Here is a 14,351-nt window from a genome sequence, read left to right as displayed (position 1 = left end):
AATAAATGTTCTTTTTTTCTTCTTTTTGTAACAAAAATTGTTTATTTGATTCTATCAATGAAATATAAAAACATGAGGCTGTAAGTAACGGTTGTTTTTAGGTTTTGACAGTACAGGTAATCCTCAGAGCCACATAATAATTTAATATTTATATAGCACTTACTGTGTACCAAACACTGTGCTGAGCTTTATTATTATCATTAAGGCATTTAATCCTCACAACAACCCTGCAAGGTAGTTTCTATTATTAGCGCCAATTGACATAGGGAAAAACTGAGGCAAACAGAGGTTAAGGGATTTACCCAGGGTCATAGAGGTAGTAAGTGTCTGAGGCCAGTTTTGAACTCCCATCTTCCTGACTCAGCCCAGCACTCTAGCTTCTGCCCAAATAACATATATACTGCTTCACTGATGATTTAACTCTGTGGGCTTTTATTTCGAGTCATATTCAGGATCATTTTCTTTTTCAGCATCTTCTTTCCCTCCCTCATCATCAACCTCTTCACCTTCTTCATCATAACCATAATCATCTTCTTCAACAGCTTCTCCCATGAAGTATAGTACTGTTCTTGGGCTATACACTCATGTAACAAGTGGCCAGTTTTGAAGTCTGCAGCAAGGATAGCTTCCATATTATTATTCAGGTTTCCACTTCCTGGAACTTCAGGAGAAAAGAAACTGAACAATGAGTCATTGGAAATTATTTCTATCACAGTTCAAACTCTGCTACATCCCTTGTGTTTTTTCTTCTAGTTTTCAAAGCAGAATTTTTTCCTTTTTTTATAATCTGCCTGACACCCTATGCAACTCATAATTTCTGGTCCATCAAAGAATCATCTGGCTATTCCTTGCTCTCCTAATTTGCTTATGGTATCACTCTTTATGTCTAAATTGTGTACCAATTTTGACCTTGTCTTGGTATACAGTGTAAGATGTTGGTCTGCCTAGTTTCTGCCATACTGTTTTCCATTTTCCCAGCAATTTTTTTCAAATAGTGAGTTTTTATCCCAGAAGCTAGAATCTTTGAGTTTCTCAAACAGTAGATTACTATAGTCATTGACTACTGTGTCTTGTGTACTTAACCTATTCCACTGATCCACCACTCCAGTTGTTAGAAAGTACCAAGTAGTTCTGATAATTTCTGCTTTATAATAAAGTTTTAGATCTGCTACAGCTAGGCCACTATCCCTTGCATTAAGTTCAGTTTCTTTGTAGTCAATGTCTGCCATATTTTAGGACCTCCGAATATTTTAGATCTCTGGCTGCTTTGAGGGCCATGCAACCCAAACTGTGCTGGCTGTAACTCTGGGTGGCTACACTCACTGAAGTAGCTGGGATGGCAGTGGTTGGAAATGGCAAAAGAAGAAGAAGAAGAAGAGCAGAAGGAGGAGGCACACTTAGCAAATAGAGCTAGAAAAGCCATTTCAGGAAATTATTAATGAAAACTGCATCTCTATTAAAACTAGAGGATAAAGTAAAAATAGAAAGAACCTGCAGGTCATCTCATGAAAGGAATTCCAAATTAAAAACTCCCAGAGATTTAACAGCCAAAATCCAGAGGTTTGAGGTCAAAAGAAAAAAAAAATGACAGCCAGAAAGAAAGAGTTCGAGTAATAAGGAAAGACAGTCAATATTACAGAATGCTTTATAGGCAACTACTATTACAAAATAAAAGAAAATTTTTGGATATAACATTCTGAAAGATAAAAAAAAGGCTTACAACAAAGAATAATTTATATTACAAAACTAAGCCTAATCCTACAAGGGGAAAAATTGAATTTTAATGGAATAGAAGACTTTAAAGCATTCTTGATGAAAAAAACTAAAGTTGGATGTAAATTTTGAAATGCAAACCAAAAATCAAGAGAAAGGTACAAAGGTAAATACATTTGAGCAATTAAAAATATCTAAACAATGAAAAAATGCTTACATTATAATAGATGGGCAAAAGAAGTGGACCTTAAAAATTTTCATGTCTTCAAGGGTCAAAAACGGTATTAGATAAAACAGAGGGCATGAAGTGGTTTTGTTCTTTCTTGATATTCTTAAAAGAAGAAAGGAAAGGTTGGGGGAAATGAACAAACTAGAGAAAAAATGAGAATGAAAGGGAATAATACTCTGTTTTTTAATAATTGGAAAGTTCAATAAGAAAATATAAATACAGAGGGTGGGGGAAGCAGACATGAACCTCACTCTTATCTGAACTGAATAAAAGAAGGCTGAACATATACACATGCAGAATTTGGTAAAGAAATAAACTAAGCAGGAAAATAGGGAGGGACTGGGAGATGAGAGAAAGATATTTAAAACGGAGGTTAAAATAAAACAAACTCTAATCTTGAAAAGTAGATTATAAGATGAAAAGGGGAAAAAAGACTAAAATCCAATGAGTGGAATCTGGGCAAAGGGAAGAGAAGAGGTTCTATGTAATAGAAGGAGATGGCTTTAATTATAAATCACTAGTGTTGACCACATTCCTTCTCTTTCACTTCCTCCTTCTTTATAAAGAGAGGAGAAAGAAATAAATAAAGGAGAGTGAACAGGTTATGATGGCAGGAAATATATAAGTAGCCATTATTATCATCAAAGAAGCATGGGTAAAAATCACAACCTCAGATAAGACAACAGTAAGCACAGACATGGTTAAAAGAGACAGAGAAACAATATTATTCTTAAAGGCATGGCAAACAGTTAAATCATATCAATACTATATACATATGTGCATGTATCAATAGAATGGAATTTAAGTACTAAAATGAAGTTAATCAAATTACAGGAAGAAATAGATAGCAAAACTATATTGGATATTTCAATATATCCCTTTCAGACTTAGATAAAACTAACTAGTAAAACAACAACACAAGAAAGAAGTTAAGGACCTGAATATAATTGCAGAGAAATTAGATATCACAAATCCCTGATGATTACTGAATTGGAATAGAAAGAGGTATACATATTTCTCAGCAATCCATGATACCTATAAAAACTTCTCATATGTTATGGTATAAAAACTTCATGAACAAATGCAGACAAGTATAAATATTAACACACCCTTTCTAACCATAATGCAGTAAAAATTGTAATAAATAAAAAGACTGAACAAAATATTTAAATTTAAATGGCAAATATATAATTTCATCAAAGACTAGTTGGCTTAAAAATTATAGAAACAATATATGTTTTCAACAAATAAAATGATGACAATGAGACAAAGCAGCAAAATTTGGGATGGAGCCAGAGCAAACTTAAGGAGGAAAGTACATATCTGAATACTTTTACCATTAAAAAAGAGATATCAGGGGAGGGGGGGGAGGAGGGTGGAATTTAACCTAGAAAAGCAACATATAAAAAATAAATTGAACTACCAAAACAGAAATCCTAAAAATCAAAGAAGCACTTAACATAATTAAATTTTTTAGTTAACTTGGTAAATAAATTTAGGAACTATTTTTAATTAAATAAACCTTTAGCTAATGTAATTTTTTTTAAAAGATACAGGAAAACCAAATTACCAGAAATGAAAATGGGGGAAAAAAACTTCATAATAAATGAAGGAAATAATTAGAAAACATTTTGCCCAATTATATGCCAACAAAGCTGATTAATTCAATAAAATGAATACATGTTTATAAAAGAAGAAATACAGAATTTAAATAACACAATTTCATAAAATTAATAAACCATACTTGAACTCCAAAATTAAAAACTCAAAGATCAGATGGCCATAGAAGTCAATGCTATCAATCATTCAAAGAACAATTAATGCCAATGTTAGATAAGCTGTTTGCAAAAATAGAAATAAAAGGGATCCTATGAAGTTCCTTTTTGGGGGGGTTTGCCCATGTCTGAAATGCTATCCTTACTCATCTGTACCTACTGACTCCCCTGGCTTCTTTTAAGTCCCAGTTAAAATTCATCTTTTCAGGAAATCTGTCCCAACCCTCTTAATTCTACTATCTTCTCTATTTTGATTTTTCCTATTTATCTTGTATATGGTTTATTTGTACGTTTGTTTGCTTATCTCCCCCATTAGATTGTAAGCTTTTTAAGGGGAAGAACTGTGTTTTGCCTCTTTTGGCACACTCAGCACTTAGCACAGTGCCTGGCACATAGTAGACTATTAATAAATGTTTATTGACTAACTGCCTGACCCTATGATACAAATATGTTCTTGATCCCTAAGCCGGGGAGAGGGAAGTATAGAAAGAAAATCATAAACTTATAGTCCTAATAAATATCAATTCAAAAATATCGAATATAATATTAATGAAGAGGATCTAGCAACATATTAAAAAGTTTACATATCATGCTCCAGTTGGATTTATACCAGGAATATAAATCTGGTTCAATGTTAGGAAAAAATATAACAAAAGCAATATATATCACATGATTAAAGCAACAGATGCAGAAAATCTTTTGACCAAATACAACATTTACTTCTGTTAAAGGCATTAAGAAGCATAGAAACAAATGAATCATTCTTTAATGTGGTAAATAATATCAATCTATAACCAAAAGGTAGCATTATACATAAAGGAAAAACACTAGAGGCCTTCCTAATAATATCAAGATTAAATCAAGACCATTATCACACCTCTTATTTGATATTGTGCTAAAAATGTCAGCTATAGACCATTAGAGTACTAGATTCCTCTTTGCAGATTTTTCAAACTATCAATGGCTACTTTTTTGGTCTAGTAATTCTACCAGTTTTACATCATCTAACTGTACTATTGTCAAGTCCACCTCTTTGTCAAGAATAACGTGAGAGAATTTATCAAAAGCTTTGCTTCAATCTGGAAAACTATTATCCTTTGATTAACCAGTTTAACAACCCTCTCATAAAAGGAAATGAAGTTGGCCTGGAATGGCCTGTTATTGATGAAGCCTTGCTAATTTTTTGTGATAAACACATCCTTTTCTGGATGTACACTAAATATTTCTTTAATAACACATTCTAGAAATGGGTAAATGAGAATAATCTCCCAAAGTCATACACTATTGGAGAAAAGAACAAATTCTTTTCAAATACCCTAAGGTGAGAAAAAGACTTTGGCTTCAGTGTTGTCCGACTTTTATTACAGATGATAAAACCACTACTACCCAAGTTTTCATGGTCCCAGAGCTCCTATGCCACTGCTTCTCTACTCTGTCTTCCACTGAAACACACAAAGGTCTTTGTTTTCTTTCTCAGTAGGTACTATTTCTCTGCCATGTTGCTGCTACCTGGCTTTAAGTGTCAATACACTGAAACCCTGTTGCATAATTTCACTGCTGCTGCTTCTGCTACAGAGAAGTATCTCTCATCTCTTAGAGTGAGACTGATGAGCCACATGCCTTAAAGGCTAGTCAACACTTTTTCTGCTATCTTTAATCTACCTCACTAATCTAGCTAGCTAGTACACAAAAAGTATGCTCAAACAGCTGTGACATTTTTCTGCTTTCTGTTGTTCAGTTGTATTAGTCACATTCAATTCTCCATGGCCCCATTTGGGAATCTTCTTGGCAAAGATACTAGAATGGTTTGCCATTTCTTTCTTCAGGTTATTTTGCAGATGAGGGAATTGTGGCTAACAAGATTAAGCAAATTGGCCAGGGTCACACAGTATCTTGAGGCCAGATTTCAACCGAGGACGAGGAGTCTTCTTGACTCCAGGGCCAGCACTCTATCCACTGGGCCACCTAGCTGCCCCCCTTTCCCCCCTTTACCCATCTCAAAGGAAGGTCTTCTGCCCTTGGTCTCAGTTGAGATTGGGTGACTGAATTCCATTCACTTCTTTCTTACCTTGACATTATAATAAGCCTTTGGAAGGCAATAGAAACAGAAAGGAGAGAGAGCTAAAGCTGACAATCTTTGCCAACATTCCAACCATCATAGCAAAACTCATTTCTGCCCCCATAATTTCAACACTTGAACTTTCTAATCCCTGAAACACTTTCCCCATTCTGCTTCATCTTTCAAAGATCACTTGAAGTGGCTTAGCAATCACATCTATCCATCGTTTCAGGACCTATCCAACCCTATACACAGTATGGGTGCTTCTTCCCCCACCTTCACTTCTCTGGGCCTTACTTTCTTTATCTGTAAGACTAGGGATTTAGACTAAATAATCACTAAAGTTCTTCCCAACTCTAGATCTTATGAAAGTACTGATTCAATTATTTTCCCCTATATCTTTTTCCTCTCATCCCTGGTTCCCCAGAACTAATTAAATAACTCAAAGAATAGTCATTAATGGATAAATTTGAACTGGAAGGCATAGAGTGCTCCATGGATCTGTCCTTTGCCATGTGCTATCTATCATTTTTGTCAATAACTTAGATGAAAGCACAGATGGTTTGCTTGTCAAATTTGCCAATGACGCAAAGCTGAGTAGAATAGTTGACATGTTCAGGATCCAAAAATATCTCAAAAGACTAGAATTACGAGCTGAATTCAATGAGAAGAGTTCGTAGAGAAAACATAAATCCCTACTCTTGGGGGTCAAAGAATCAAGTGCATATGTTCAGGATAAGGGAGACATAAGACTATAGATTTAGACATGGAAGAGAGTTTAAAGGTCACCCAGTTGAATGTCCTCCTTTTACAGATGAAGAAATTGAGGACTGGGGCTACATAGGTACAAAGTGGTAGGGAGAAGATTTAGTCTCAAGTTTTCTGACCCCAGAACCTGCACACTTTTCACTGTACCACATGATCTGTATGAAAAGAATATGAGGATTCTAGCGGACTACAAGCTCAATATGATTTAATATTGTGACATGAGAACCAAAAAGACTAATATGATTTTGTAGTGCTTTGATAATCAATAATCAATCAATAAACATTTATTAAGCACCTACTATATACAGGCACTATGTGAAGCACTGGGGATACTGAAAGAAGCAAAGGAAAAAAACAGTTCCTGTCCTCAATGAGCTTACAATCTAATAGAAACAAAGTATCAAGAACCAAGGAATGATGATCTCAACATATTCTGTCTTACTCAGACATCTGACCATACTCTGTTCCTTTGAGTAAAAACATTCTCACATTTCCAATCACCTAATCTTAAATTTGACATGACCAAAACTGCCAACTATACCCGAACCGGTCTCTAATCTGTGGGTGTCTGGAGATGAACAATGCAGACTCCAGACAGGACAGTCAGGAATCACATAGAAGTTTAATTAATTTCAGAGTGAGGAAAATGGCTTGCAAGCGAGGACACATGTGCTAGAGACCCCCTACTAGCAGGGGGGAGGCTGAGGCAGTATGGGGAGCTCTCAACATTTGTACCTATGGCTACACAGTGAGCTGAGTAATAATGAGGGCTAATAGTAATGATGTGACAAGTATGATTCATAGCAGGGATCCATGACTGGAACATGGGTACTACAGGTGCTTGTCCAAGCTCAGAGACTACCTGATGCTGGTGTGAAACAATTCTGGGATTTTGCTATGGCTGATATCAACCAGAGGGTGAGTGCAAAGGATTGCTGCTATGCCAAAGTCAGGGCACAACCTGCTTGCTGGGCCTTAGCACCAGAGGAAAGGGTATCTCCCAATATCTTCACAAAACTGAACTCATATTCTTTCCCCTAAACCTTCCCTTCTTCCTAAGTTCCATTTTATTATGAAGGGTATCACTATCCTCCCAAAAACCAGGGCTCACAACCTTGGTGTCATCCTTAACACCTCATTCTTTCTCACTCCTCCATATCCAATCAGTTGCCAAGTGCTGTTGATTTTACCTTTGTAACATTTTGCATTCATATCCCTCTTCTGACATCTCTTCTTCTGATATCACCACCACCCTGGTGTAGCATTTCCCTACTCCAGGCCATCTTCTGCTTAGCTGTCAAAATAATCTTTCTAAAGCAGGAGTTTGACTGGATCACCCCTTTATTAAATCAACTCCATGTCTCCTCATAATTTCTAGGATCAATAATAAAATCCTGTTTAGCTTTTAAAGCTCCCCATAACTTGGCTCCTTCCTAACTTTCCAGTCTTCTTACTCCCACCCACCATATACTCTGTGATCCAGTGTCGCTGGGCTCCCTTTACCTTGAACAAGATACTCCATCTCCTGATTTCAGGCATTTTCACCTACTGCACCCCATGCCTAAAATTCTGTACTTCCTCGTCTCTGCCTCTTGGCTTCCCTGGCTTCCTACAAGTCTTACCTAAAATCTTATCTCTTGTAAAATTTTTTTCTCTGATCCTTCTTTATTGCTAATACCTTCCTTCTTATGATTATTTCCAATCTATCCTCTGTGCATTTTCTTTGTACATAGGTATTTGGATGTTGTCTCTCCCAGTAGAATGTAAGTCTCTTGAGAACAGGGACTGGCTTTTACCTTTCTTTGTATCCCCAGAACTTAGCACAGCACCTGGGCACTTAGTAGGCACTTAATAAATGCTTTGTTGACTTGAATGGACATTTAAGGAGAAACATCTACAAATGGGCATTTGCCCAGAGAAAGGTAATCAGCATGGCAAAGAAACTAGAATTTAAACATTCAACTGTCAGCTGAAAATTTGAGTACTTTTAGCCAAGCAAAGAGAAGTATTGGGAGGTAGAAAGAGGCATGATAGCTGTCTTCTAGAATTTCAAAACAATCTTGTGGAAATCAGTCTCATTTTTCTCCATCCAAGAGGACAAATAGAAGCAATACATGCTTGTCATAGAACAGCAAACTTCAGTTCACTGTAAAGAACTTAACTTTCTACTTGTTAGTTCTCTCCTTAAGCAATAACAGCCAACTAGAGAAGCAGAGTGTTAGCCATTGATGGAGACAATGGTCCCCCTATGTCCCACTCCATTTTTATGTGCCTCATCAACATTCTAGGGACCCCAGTAGTACAAATCACAATACACAGTCCTGGGTATGCTACATGATTGCTGTGTTAAGGTCTCAAACATTCAACCATCAGTCTATATATACTTGAGTAGAAGAATAGAAGATAAACTCTAATATATTATCCTATCTCTTTCCCCAGCCTCCAAATCCCTAGATAATAAAATTGGCAAATAAAAATATAATTCTCTGTTTAAAGTGTCTCATGACTCAATAATGAGACATTTCACATTCACATTTCACTCTAGGCCATTCTGCCAACCCTAAATTGGTTTTTGTTAACATTTCTGCCAGTTCCTATTTTTTAAAATAAGTTTTCATTATTCTCCTTTGCTTCATACTTTTGTAGGAGTTTTCTCTTTCAATGGCCCTTCTCCTGGTGCCAAAAACCACAGAAGTTCTAAGTTTTGACATTTTCACAAAAGGAATATGAAAAATTATTTTTTAATTTCATATTTATTCTTAATTAAACAAACATCAAAAAATTTTCGCATACAAAGTAGAAATGACAATGAAGACTTGCTATGAAAGTATGAATCTATTATATACAGCTTTCTCTTTTTTAAAAAGTATATAATAAATTCAATGTGATGCTTTCAAAGCTGTCCTGCTTGTCTATGTTTTTCCCTGAACTTCCTTCTGTTCTCTTCTGTGCTTTAAAAAAAAATGCTTCATTGACCTAATTTTTTTATTTTTTGCCAATCCTATTTCTAGCTCCATTCTCCCTCCCAAATCCTCCCCAATTAACAGAGAAAATTTATTTGTAAAACATAAGAACAGTCCAACAAAACAAATCTACACAATTTTCATATTGAAAAATGCATGTTGCTTTATTTGGCCTCACAGTGCAAGTTAAAACAAAGGCCCAGGTTAGGGGATTCACAGGAAATTGGAATAAACAAGAACTTTATTTTTATGTAACACAAAAAGGGGGGAAGCATACACACATAATCTCTATGGCAATATAGACAGAAAGAGGTTCATCCTCACAAATGCAAGAAACTCACCCAGTCTGAGGAGGAAGGAGAATATGTTCAAAAATGGGGTTTTAGCATAGAAGTTATATACCTAAAAATGGACTTGGTGGAAAAAAGGTAATCAGGACCAGATGTAGGAAAGGGCATTTCTAATCAGATCAAATGTGGTAGAGAAGTTCTCAGGATCATGGATAACAGACTTAAGTGAAGCCTGGATACAGAAAGTTTCTTTATTGAGAAAGAGTTTGAGTTACCCAGCAGATAAGTAGAAAAGTGAATAGATTGCTGAGCCTGGAATCAGGAAGATTCATTTTCCAGAGTTCAAATCTAGCCTCAGACACTGAGTATGTGACCCTGGGCAAGTCACTTAACCCTGTTAGCCTCAGTTTCTTCATCTCTAAAATGATCTAGAGAAGGAAATGGTAAACCACTCCAGTATTTCTGCCAAGAAAACCCAAAAAAAAATGTGATTGTGAAGAGTCAGACGTGACTGGAAAAAAGTGACTATAACTTGAGTTGTTGGTCTTAGAAAGCTGAAAAATTACTCATAGATTCCTGCAATTGGCCAGTTTTATATGATCAGAAGCTGAGAGCATTAACCACTTGACATAAGGTTAACAGAAATTAGAACAGGAGAGAAGTACACCCTTGTCTCTGTCTTTGCCTACATGTTTTATAGAGTATATGGGGTGTTCATGGAGGACTGGCAAGGTGGATTTGCTGAGCCCTTTTCAGAGCTGCTCATCCATCTTGGGTGCCCATCTGATTCATCCAACTCTCTATGGCTCCAAGAAGCTATAGTTTTCATAGCAGCCACACTCCAATAAAATCATCTAAGCAAATGGGCTAAACCAGGTTGAGGGTAACTGCAGACCTCCGACACATTAGGGACATATCTACCCCAAGGAAGTGAAGTCTTCCCCCAGTGGAATGGGCAGATGAGAACAATTTGTTTGAACAGCCATGAAGGTAACTAAAGCAAGCACTGTGGAGTACTTAGAGCCTGGTCAGGCATTGAAGACAACAAGGTCATCCACTACATCCTGGAATACCACCAGTCAGCCTGACTTTTGCCCCATCACTGGACTTTGATGAATCAGGAAGAGAGAATGAGGCTGATGACTATGTGCAACTCTGCCTCACTTAAATCCAATTCCTAGCAAGTCATGACCATGATGTCATTGGTCCTCTTCAAAAATGAAGGACAAACAATAACAACGCACTTTATGGGCATTAGGCTCATTTATCCTAAGTGACTGCATTATGGAGTCCTATCATTATAACTCTAACATCACAATATAAAAATTACAATTATCATACATGTCTAATTCTATACCTTGAGTCCATCACCCCTCCATCAGGAAGTGTATCATTATCAGTACTGTGGAGCTGTGATTGGTCATTGCATTGATAAGAGTTCTTAAATCAAAAAAATAAATAAAAATTAAAAAAGAGTTCTTAAATCTTTCAAAGCTTTTTTTTAATGCAACATAGTTACTACTGTGCTATAAGAAACAATGAGCTTGATAATCTAAGAAAAGCATGGATAGACTTGCATGAAATAATGAAGAGTAAAATGAGCAGAAACAAGAGAATGTTATATAGCAGCAAGGTTGTTTTAAGAACAACTTTGAGCAGATAAGTCATTTTGACTATTATAAATACCCAAATTAACTACAAAGGAAATATGAAGGTAGACACTATCTGTATCCAGAGAAAACTGATGAATAGAAGTATGTATAGAACGCTTTTGCATACACACACACACACACACACACACACACACACACACATATATATATATATATATATATTTGACATATTTGTGTCCAGTGGCAACTATCTCCAGGGCTGGGGGTTGAGGGGGGAAGGGAAGAAAAAAGGGAAAAAAAAAGAAAACTGAGATGTCAGTGAAAATGTCTTGTAGACATTTAAAATTCGACATATTCTTTTTTTTTTTGGTTTTGGTTTTTTTCTTTTTAGGCAATTGGGGTTAAGTGACTTGCCCAGGGTCACACCACCTTAATTAATTCAAATTAATAACAATAAATTAAGCATTTGCCAATTTCCAAGGTATAAATGCTCACACTGAAAATTTAACAATCAATTCTCATCAGCCAGTCAGAGCTGGCTCCAATACACCACTGAATCCCCTCGGGCACTTGTCATTTCTTATAGGTGTCAGGTGGTACCTCAGAGTTGTTTTAATTTGCATTTCTCTAATAAATAATCATTCAGAGCATTTTTTCATGACTATAGATAATTTTTACTTCTTCTTCTGAAAACTGCCTGTTCATATCCTTTGACAATTTATCAACTGAGGAATGGCTTTTATTTTTATAAATTTTACTCAGTCTCTATATATTTGAGAAATGAGGCCTTTATCAGAGACACTTGCTATAAAATTTTGATATTACTTCATTGTCTGTGGTACCTTTTAGCAAAATGCCTTTTTCTTGATTATCTTTTTTAATTAAGTCTATTTTTGCTTTTGCTTTGTCTGAGACCATGATTGCTACCCCTCCCTTTTCTACTTCAACTGAAGCATAATGGATTCTTCTACAGCCTTTACATCTGCATGTGTCTTTATGTTTCAAGTGTGTCTCTTGTGAAAAAAAGTATACCCATTCTGCTCTCTGCTTCTGTTTTATAGATGAGCTCATGCCATCTGTATTCACACTTAGCATTACTGTGTATTTCCCTCCACCTTATTCTTCTGTTTACCCTTTCTCTATTTTTATCCTATCCTTCCTCAAAAATCTATTTTGCTTCTGATCACTGCTTCACTTTCATCATGGTACCAATATCTCTTCTCCCCTTTCCTTCTTATTTCTCTATTGATGAGATAGATTTCTATACCCAGCTGAGTGTGTACATATGTGTGTGTAAGCATGTATATATTCTTCTCTCTTTAAATCAATTTCAATGAGAATAATTTTCAAGCATTGCCCACCACCAACCCCCATTTTCCCCTCCACTATAAAAGTTTTTCCTTCTGTGTCTCTTTTATGTGAGAAAAATTGTTTTCCTATTCCACCTCTCCCTTCTCCCAGTCCATCCCTCTTTCACCCCTTCATTTTTTTTTTTGGAGCTCATCCCACCATAATGAATTCACAACCATACCCTCTGTCTATATAGACTCCTTCTAACTGTCCTAATAATGACAGAGTTTTTAGGCATTCCATGTATCTTCCCATATAGGAATATAAACAGTTTAATTTTATTGAGTCCCTTGTGATTACTCTTTCATGTTTACCTTTTTTTTTATACTTCTTTTGAGTCTTCTGTTTGGATGTCAGATTTTCTATTCAGTTCTATTCTTTGCATCAGGAATACCTGAAAGTCTTCTATTTTATTAAATATCATCTCACTGAATGTCCATTTTTTCACCTGAAGGATTATACTCAATTTTGCTGGGTAGGTTACTCTTGGTTGTAATCTCATCTCCTTTGCCTTCTGGAATATCGTATTTTAATTCCTCTTCTCCTTTAACAGGGAAGCTGTTAAATCTTGTATGATCCTGACTGTGGCTCCATGATATTTAAGTTATTTGCTTCTGTCTGCTTGCAGTATTTTCTCCTTGACCTGGAAGCTCTGAAATTTTGGCTAGAATATTCCTGACAGTTTTCATTTTGGGATCTCTTTCAGGAGGTGATTAGTGAATTCTTTCAATTTCTATTTTACCCTCTGGTTCTAAGATATCTGGGCAGTTTTCCTTGATAATTTCTTAAAGGATGATGTCTGGGCTTTTTTTTGATCATAGCTTTCTGGCAATCTAATAATTCTTAAATTATCTCCTCCATCTATTTTTCTAGGTGAGTTGTTTTTCTAATGAGATATTTCATATTTTCTTCTAATTTTTCATTCCTTTGACTTTGTTTTTATTGTTTCTTGATGTCTCATGGAGTTGTTAGCTTCCACTTGCCCAATTCTAACTTTTAAGGAATTATTTTCTTCAGTGACTTTTTGTACCTGTTTTTTCATTTAGCCAATTCAGCTTCTTAAGTTCTTTTCTTCAGTGAATTTTTGTACTTTCTTTTCAATTCGGCCTATTCTACTTTTTAAGGTGTCCTTTTCTTTAATGAATTCTTGTGCCTCTTTTACCATTAGGCCAATTCTGTTTTTTTAAACTGTTGTTTTCTTCAGTATTTTGTGTGTCTTTTTACCAACCTGTTAATTCTGTTTTCACTTTTTTTTTGCATCATTCTCATTTCTTTTCCCAATTTTTCCTCTACTACTCTTATCTCTTTCTTTAACTCTTTTTTTTCCCCTTTTTTTATGTGATTGGGGTTAAGTGACTTGATCGGGGTCACACAACTAGTAAGTGTCAAGTGTTTGGTCTGAGGCCCAATTTGAACTCAGGTCCTCCTGACTTCAGGGCTGGTGCCCTATCCACTGTGCCACCTATCTGCTTCTCTTTCTTTAACTCTTCCAGGATCCAATTAGCATTTTTGTTTGAGATTTTTCTTATAGCTGCTTTCACATCGTTGTCTTCTTCTGAGTTTATGTTTTGGCTTTCCCGGCCATCATAGT

Source organism: Phascolarctos cinereus, unplaced genomic scaffold, assembly GCF_003287225.1.
Source record: "Phascolarctos cinereus isolate Bilbo 61053 unplaced genomic scaffold, phaCin_HiC Scaffold_4;HRSCAF=312, whole genome shotgun sequence".
In the NCBI taxonomy this organism is placed as follows: Eukaryota; Metazoa; Chordata; class Mammalia; order Diprotodontia; family Phascolarctidae; genus Phascolarctos; species Phascolarctos cinereus.
This window is presented reverse-complemented; position numbering follows the sequence as displayed.